The sequence below is a fragment of the Marmota flaviventris genome, chromosome 5, assembly GCF_047511675.1.
Source record: "Marmota flaviventris isolate mMarFla1 chromosome 5, mMarFla1.hap1, whole genome shotgun sequence".
Taxonomy (NCBI): Eukaryota; Metazoa; Chordata; class Mammalia; order Rodentia; family Sciuridae; genus Marmota; species Marmota flaviventris.
The window spans coordinates 138,171,636-138,179,247 of record NC_092502.1 but is presented as its reverse complement, the minus strand read 5'-3'; the positions used below and the strand labels follow the sequence as shown (position 1 = coordinate 138,179,247).

General features: G+C 28.6%; 1 pseudogene; it reads right to left on the bottom strand.

Annotated features, from left to right (window-relative positions):
- Positions 1-1,265: 1,265 nt before the first annotated feature.
- On the bottom strand, positions 1,266-1,543 carry LOC114093435 (large ribosomal subunit protein eL43-like; annotated as a pseudogene).
- Positions 1,544-7,612: the final 6,069 nt, after the last annotated feature.

Genomic DNA, 7,612 nt, shown 5'->3' with positions numbered 1-7,612 from the left:
ACCCAGTGCTTCACAGGTGCTAGGCAAGTGCTTTACCACTGAGCCACAATCCCAGCCCCTCCCTAAACTATTTTTTAAAAAATTAATTAATTTTAGTTGTAGTTGGACACAATACCTTTGTTTTATTCATTTTTACGTAGTGCTGAGGATACAACCCAGGGCCTCACACATGCTAGGCAAGTGCTCTACTGCTGAGCTATAACTGCAGCCCCTCCATGAACTTTTGATAGCTATATATTTACTATTTTTTTAAATAATGATCCTTTGAAATCAAGTGTTTGAATACTTTGAATTTTATTCATAGTATATAGGGAAATGAAATGAACTTTATCATTTTTGTCTTTGTCTTTCCATTTTGGTTTCCCAATAGTGATCATTACATGAGTGGATAAACAAAGCAAAATTCTACTAAAATGAATACAATTAAATGAAACATCTTAAATGTGATCTTAACTATTTCAAGATGTTTAATATTTTATGAGAAACCATTATTCTCTCAGGATATCTCTGTTAATGTTTGACTGTTTCCACTACTTGTGATTGTAAAAAATTTCAACAAACATATTGTGCACTTCAGTGAACATATTACATTATTTCCAAAGGATGAACTGAAAAGAGAGAAATGACTTGAACAAAAGGCATGAGCATCTTAAACACTATTGTGTTACTGTGTAAAATACTATGTGAAAAATTATATCACTTTGTACTTCCATTATCAGTTTCTGCAATGCCTTTTAAATAATAGCTAGCATACTAAAGAAGTATATAGTGCTTTTATATTTAAGCAATAAATACATTTAAATAAAGTTTCAAATTCTGATTAGCTTTATTCAGAATAATTTTATTTTGAAAGTATTTTTTCTTCATTAATTTTTGTGAGAAAAAAATGTGTAATTACTTGTTTTTATTTTATTATTTTATTTTTTTATGTATATCCTTTGTGTATTTTAGTACATTTTACCTTTAAAACAAATTTGTACAATATGTCAATGTATATCTGAGTAGTTGAACAGTGGTTTTAAAAAAAACAAAAAAGCTAGGTATATACCTAAGCCTTAAGACTTAGTTTCATGCCATTATCATCTGACTACTGGGAAATAAAAGACCTGAATTACAATAACCTATCTCAGAAAAATTTTCCAATTCAAATTAGAAGGGCTTCAATTTACAAGTCTCTTTTGAAAGTGCAATATTAATGCAATTCACATCAGAACATCCAGTTATTATAATTAACAACCCGCAATTTTGCTGTATGGTAGAACTTTCTAGTGGTCTTTCAATTCCTTCAGCCTTCTGATTGCAGACTTGACTGTGAAAGGAGAAGTGGTGTCATAGGTCCAGGCACCACCAGCCACTGTTTTCATGCAGGAACCACAGTGCCAGATCCCCACAGCCCGTCTCTTCATCTTGATTTTGTCACAGAAGGAACAAGTGTACTTGGCATGCTGGCTAATTTCAATTTTCTTCACCATTTTCCAGAGGGAGGCACAGTAGTGGGTCCCATATTTCCGACGATTCCGACTTTCTTAGTGCTTCTGGCCATGTCTCCGCAACTTAGGCCTGAGACCAGAGAGGCTAATTACTTGTTTTTAATAATATACTTTCCTTTTTAACAGTAATTTTTAAAAAGTTATCTTTCAGGTTGGGGTGTAGCTCAGTGGTAGAATTCTTGCCTAGCATGTGTGAGGCACTGGGTTCAATTCTCAGCACCACATACAAATAAAACAGGTACATTGACAACTAAAATATATATATATATATATATATATATATATATATATATATATATATATATATTTAAAAAATAAAATTCTCTTCCTCTTTCTCTGTGTATGCAAACACAAACACACACACACACACACACACACACACACACACACCTCAGTGTGTATCCCTATTTCTCTCTGTAGATAAACATACTTACTGGTGTGTGTGTGTGTGTGTGTGTGTATTGTGTACCTCTATTTCTCTCTGTAGATACACATACATATATATGTGTGTGTGTATGTGTTTTTATATATATTTCCAAAGGATGAATTGCAAAGAGAGAAATGACTTGATCAACATTATATATATATATATATATATATATATATGCATGTACATCTCTTTCTCAATTTATTTCCTTAAATATATTTAGAGATAGAGAGAGAAAGGGTTTTGGGGAGAATTACTTCCTATTCTTCAAATTTAAATTTTACTGACAGACCTCTGTATGAGCAATACTCATTGCCTATTGTGCAATCTATTTACTTCTGGTTAGGCAAGTAGAAAATTTACCAGTTTGACCAATTTACAAGAGGGAAATACACAGTGTGAATTTGCTCCTTCTTCATTCATCTTTATAATCTGTCTTCCTGAATAAATCTTTATCCTGGGTTGATCTTTTGTCCATTAGACAATGTTAACAGCAAGCTCTGCTACAACAAATGGCCTTCTATAACTTCTTCTGAAAAAGTGAGTTTGTTAAATTCAACAACAGATATTTGTATTTAAAAATTTCTCCTGAAACTAAACTTCTGATTAGCTTTCTCAGAAGAAGCTGAAGTAATTTTAAGGTTTGGTAACTATTTTATTATTTAATTTAATTTAATTTAATTATATTTCTAAGATCTCCTGTTATGAAGAAAATTACATTGCTCAAAGACAGGAGGAAAAAAGCATGACATTTTCTCTTACAAAAATAAATAATAATTGTCAAGTAACAAAACCAAGTCAAAATACATAGTGCAATCTGGTGCTCTACAGATCTGAATCCAAAATCCTTGCAACTGCAAACTAATCCTTTGCTTTTTTTGTGATTTTCTAAGAGTCAATATTTAATGGACGACAAAGACTAAAACTTTGATTTATTTGTTTAATGTGTGGAATTTAAGAAGGAATAAAATAGTATTGAGAATATTTTTTGATAATCACACTGCTTATTAGTTTAAATGAATTTATTGTTAATGGATATTTTGATACACTATACATTTCCCAGAAGAATTCCAGTTGACCTTAAAAAAGTATTAATTAACACAAGATAGAGAATATTTAATTGTAATAATTGTGAGTGATGGAAAATTTGCATTCTCAAATATAAAGCCTGTCAAAGAGAGGTCTTATAAATGTATGTGATATGATTCCATTCTTTGAACTAATATTTGAATAAATTCATTGTTTCTAATTCTCAGAGTGACATATCAATAAGAAAATGTGAAAATAAAGTCTTCTTATCACATGAGGGTTAGATATATTTATTAAAAATAAATAGCAATATGTAAATGTTGATAATGTGTTAAGAAGTGGTGATGTGCATTTTCCATTACAATTTTGAGGCAATTTATGTCCATTGTCATTAATATCAAGGATTATCTGAACTACTGATACTCTAATATTACTTGCATGTGTATATATATATATATATATATATATATATATATATATATATATATTTGTTCATATAAAAGAGAATATTATTACCTATAGCTCTAGATATGTAATAGGAGATTTAAGAATATCTAGCCAGTGGGAATTGGTACTGCAATTAATGTGATGATGTTAATTACTTAAAATGAAGATATGTGAATAAATATGCACTGTTTTAAGAAGATCACATTAGATTTAGAAGACATTAGAGATAGATAAGTGAGGACTAAAGATAATGATAAAGAGCTATCCCAATAAAATAAGGGAAGAAAATAACTTGTAGACATACCAAAACACACAAAATGTTAGAAAATAATATCAAATTTAATTAATATATAAAATATAATTTTTTAGGATAAACTCAATTTTAAAATACACTTTCCTTTGTTCATGGTTTTCTGTTATGACTATATCTTGATTATTGTTCATATATGAAAACATTGCCAAGCAGCTGTTCTTTAATTTGAAGTTCATGGCTCTGGGGCTCAATATATTAACTGTAAGATCTAACTATTAAACACACTTGCACCTGTGAAAGCTAGAAAATTACAGTCAAACTTATCTAGTTTATATGTGAAAAAGACAGAATTTATGCAAAGGGGAAAATATACCTGAACATGCTTTATAGCTAAAAAATAAGTAGAGTGTATTTAAAATAGAATTTTGAAAACTGGTTTAGAGAATTATAAGGCAAAACTCTAATCCAAGTTATAAAAAAAATTATGTGGTGCCTCTTAATGCAGTTTATGATTTCTAGAAATTAATTTACATTTTGTATGAAATTAAAATATAAAAAATACTGTAATTAAATAATCATTTATGCAAAATCATTTAGGAATTGGATATGGCAAATAAAAAGTGAAAGCTAAGAAAATGATGTGTGTAATCTACAATATTAATTGACTTGGAAAATGCTACTTAACTTTATCAACAGAGTAAATTAAAACTTTGATTAGTGTGCATATGTGAATGTATATACATAACTTTTTAAAGTGGAAATAATATTTCCCACTAAACATGTGAGCTGTATAAAGAAAACAGGCAATTATACAATGAAAAATACAAATTAAATATTTGAGTGTATATTTCATCATTTTTCTTAAATAATTTTCTTATAATTGACATAGCTAAAATATTGCAAAATATTGTGCCAGAATGTGTAATTTAATGTTGTTCTGTCAATGAGCAAATGTAACTTCAGGACTGGGGTTGTGGCTCAGTGGCAGATCACTTGCCTAGCACGTGTGAGGCACTGGGTTTAATTCTCAGCACCACATAAATAAATGAATAAAATAAAGGTTCATCAACATCTAAAATAATATTTTTTAAAAATGTAACTTCAATGGAAATATTCTTTTATTTTTTATTTGTTTGTTCATTTATTTATTTATTTTTGGTGGTGCTGGCATTGAATCCAGATCCTCACAAGTACTTAGCAAGCTTTTTAGCACTGAGTTATATACTTAGTTCCCAGAAATAGTCCTTATGCAGGATCATACAAAAACTTAGTAGCGGATAAAATCCCTTTAGAAATAGAAGTTAATATATGAAGGTTTCTAAAATTTACTTTTGACATTTGTCTTGTCTGTGTTGTTCAGATTAGAAAAATTTCTTCTAAAGAAATTTCCTCAAATGGTGTGCAGCCTGAGTATGGTATGCTACCATACTGTACACTATGGTGATCTCTAGAGTCAGAGATTTAGATCCTCTTGTATATTTGTTAGAAGTGCTTCTAAAACAGTTTTTTTTTTTTTACTTTAAATTTATCATTTGCAAAATGGTTAATGCATAACCTGAAGGATCATTGAGTTATAGTAACCAATAATACATTTAGAGCACATAGTGTAAGGTGTAGTATGAAATGCCTCGATGTCATTTCCTTTTAGTACATTGAAAACACACATAAATAATGGGCTAAGGTTTGACAATAACGAATTGCCATGCAATCATTTTCCTATGTCTCATATATTGTGGCATTGCTTATTATTGCTAGCAACAATGTTTGTATTCAGTCAAATGTGTACAATGTTTGTGAAATGCACATTTGCACAGTGACAATTAAGATAAAAATAATTACAGAAGATAAGTAATCATATTTTATATCATCATTCAAAATAATAGTTTAATCATATTTAATTTTTTTTTCTGGAGGGATCATCTTTTTTGCCTGGGAAGGAAAACAAAATTTAAATCTTAGTGGGATATGATTTCCCAGATTGAAATTTGAAATAAACCAAATCAATGTTTTTTTTTGGCTGTCATTTTGAAAGGACTATTGGTTATCATTTTGTATTCATGAAGCAATCCAAGTTAGTACAGAATAAAGAAATATAAATTCTCAAATGTATAAAAAAGCAGATTGTTGATGAGGTTATTTGTATGTGAAACATGAGCTATTTTTCTAGTAAACAAAACAATTCTCATTGTATTTCAATACTTAATTAAATGAGGTTTTATGCTTTATATTAGTTGCACAACATACACATATTGACAAACTACCAAAAATCATTAATAATTATATAATTATCAGATGTTCTCATTTTTTAAAAATGTAACTGAATAACTCATTAGTTTTAAATATCCCTGGATAGCAATGCTTCACTGAGTACGTGCACACTTTTGGATATTTGTGCAACCTTTAATTTCTATGAAACATCAATATGAATTCCTAAATTCATCATTCATTCTTATTCAGTGTCATAAAGGGCCTATATTTCCCCATGTCTGTAATATCTTAGATTTTCTTAAGACTAAAGACAAAAATTTTTGTATACTTTGAATTTAGTAATTTTTTACTGTAACATTCTTTACAATAATTATAGAAACTATTAGACATAAGTTAACATCAAAAATTGATGGGAACATATACATAAGAAATCAAGGTCACTAACTCCTTCTGTGAGATTATAAATTTACATGTAATGAAAATGTTCAATTCGACCAAAAATATGCAAATGAATAAAAAGGAAAGGGAAACACAGTAAGAACTATACATCAAACCATTATTTTCCTAATTTATCGAATTTATTGAATTGCTTTTTTTCTTTGATAATTTATTGAAAGACTAATTGCAAAGAACATATGTATCATTTTGTAAGTATTAAAGAATTTGACAGATACTTGCAGATCTATTTTTAACCCTAGTAATTAGATTGTATGTATCAACACAGTTTTTATCACATTATTTACATTGAATTTAGAGATATTTATAAACATTCATTTCATGTGTACTGCAATACATTATCTTTTATCTCCTGAATACATTATTATTTTATAAATACTATAATATTTGGTAAATAGATGTCAGTAGCTTCCAAAATATCTTTGTAAATTGCACATTTTAGGCATCAAAAATTTTGCATAAACACCAATAAAATCAATAAAGGTTTTGGAATTTTGATTAAATGAAACAAATATTTGTGTGTGTGTGAATAAAGAAAAACACTACAGATATTGGTATGTTAACAAGATTTCAACGCAATGATGCATGCCTGTAATCGGCTCAAGAGGTTGAGGCAGAAGGATTGAGAGTTCAAAGCTGTCTCTAAATAAAATACAAAATAGGATTGGGGATGTGGCTCAGTGGTCAAGCATCCCTGGGTTCAATTCCCGGTATCCCCCTACAAAAAAAAAAAAAAGTTTCTAAAACTATAGCCTATCAACTCTGACAATAATTGTGTTCATAATTGAGAAAAAAAGAAAGTGAAAGTTACAATTTATACTGCACAAATAGATGTAAGCTTTATAAACTGAAAAGGGTCTGCTACTCACAATTTTCAATTAAATAACAAATCAGAAATCTCATAGGACTTTTGAAATCATTGAACTAGTATATGGAGTTTATTAAACAGACTGGCATTTTTTAAGTCTCTCATGCATATATTTTAGCAATACAATTTCATTTTAAACATTTTATTATTATTAATAAAAATTTAGCATTGTTATGTAGACATCAAATTACGTAGCTATATATTTGAAAATTTTAATAACATGTTATACATATTATATAGTTGTATACTTCTAAATTTATAATTCAAGGAAATATATATTTTATTTATTTTTATTGATGTTTCATAATTTACAAAATGATGGGATTCATTATGACATATTTGCATATGAATACAACATAATTTAGTCCTTCATTTATCAGTAACTCACTTTTTCTCCTTTCTTCCCACATCCTTTCCTGGAATTACTGTTACTT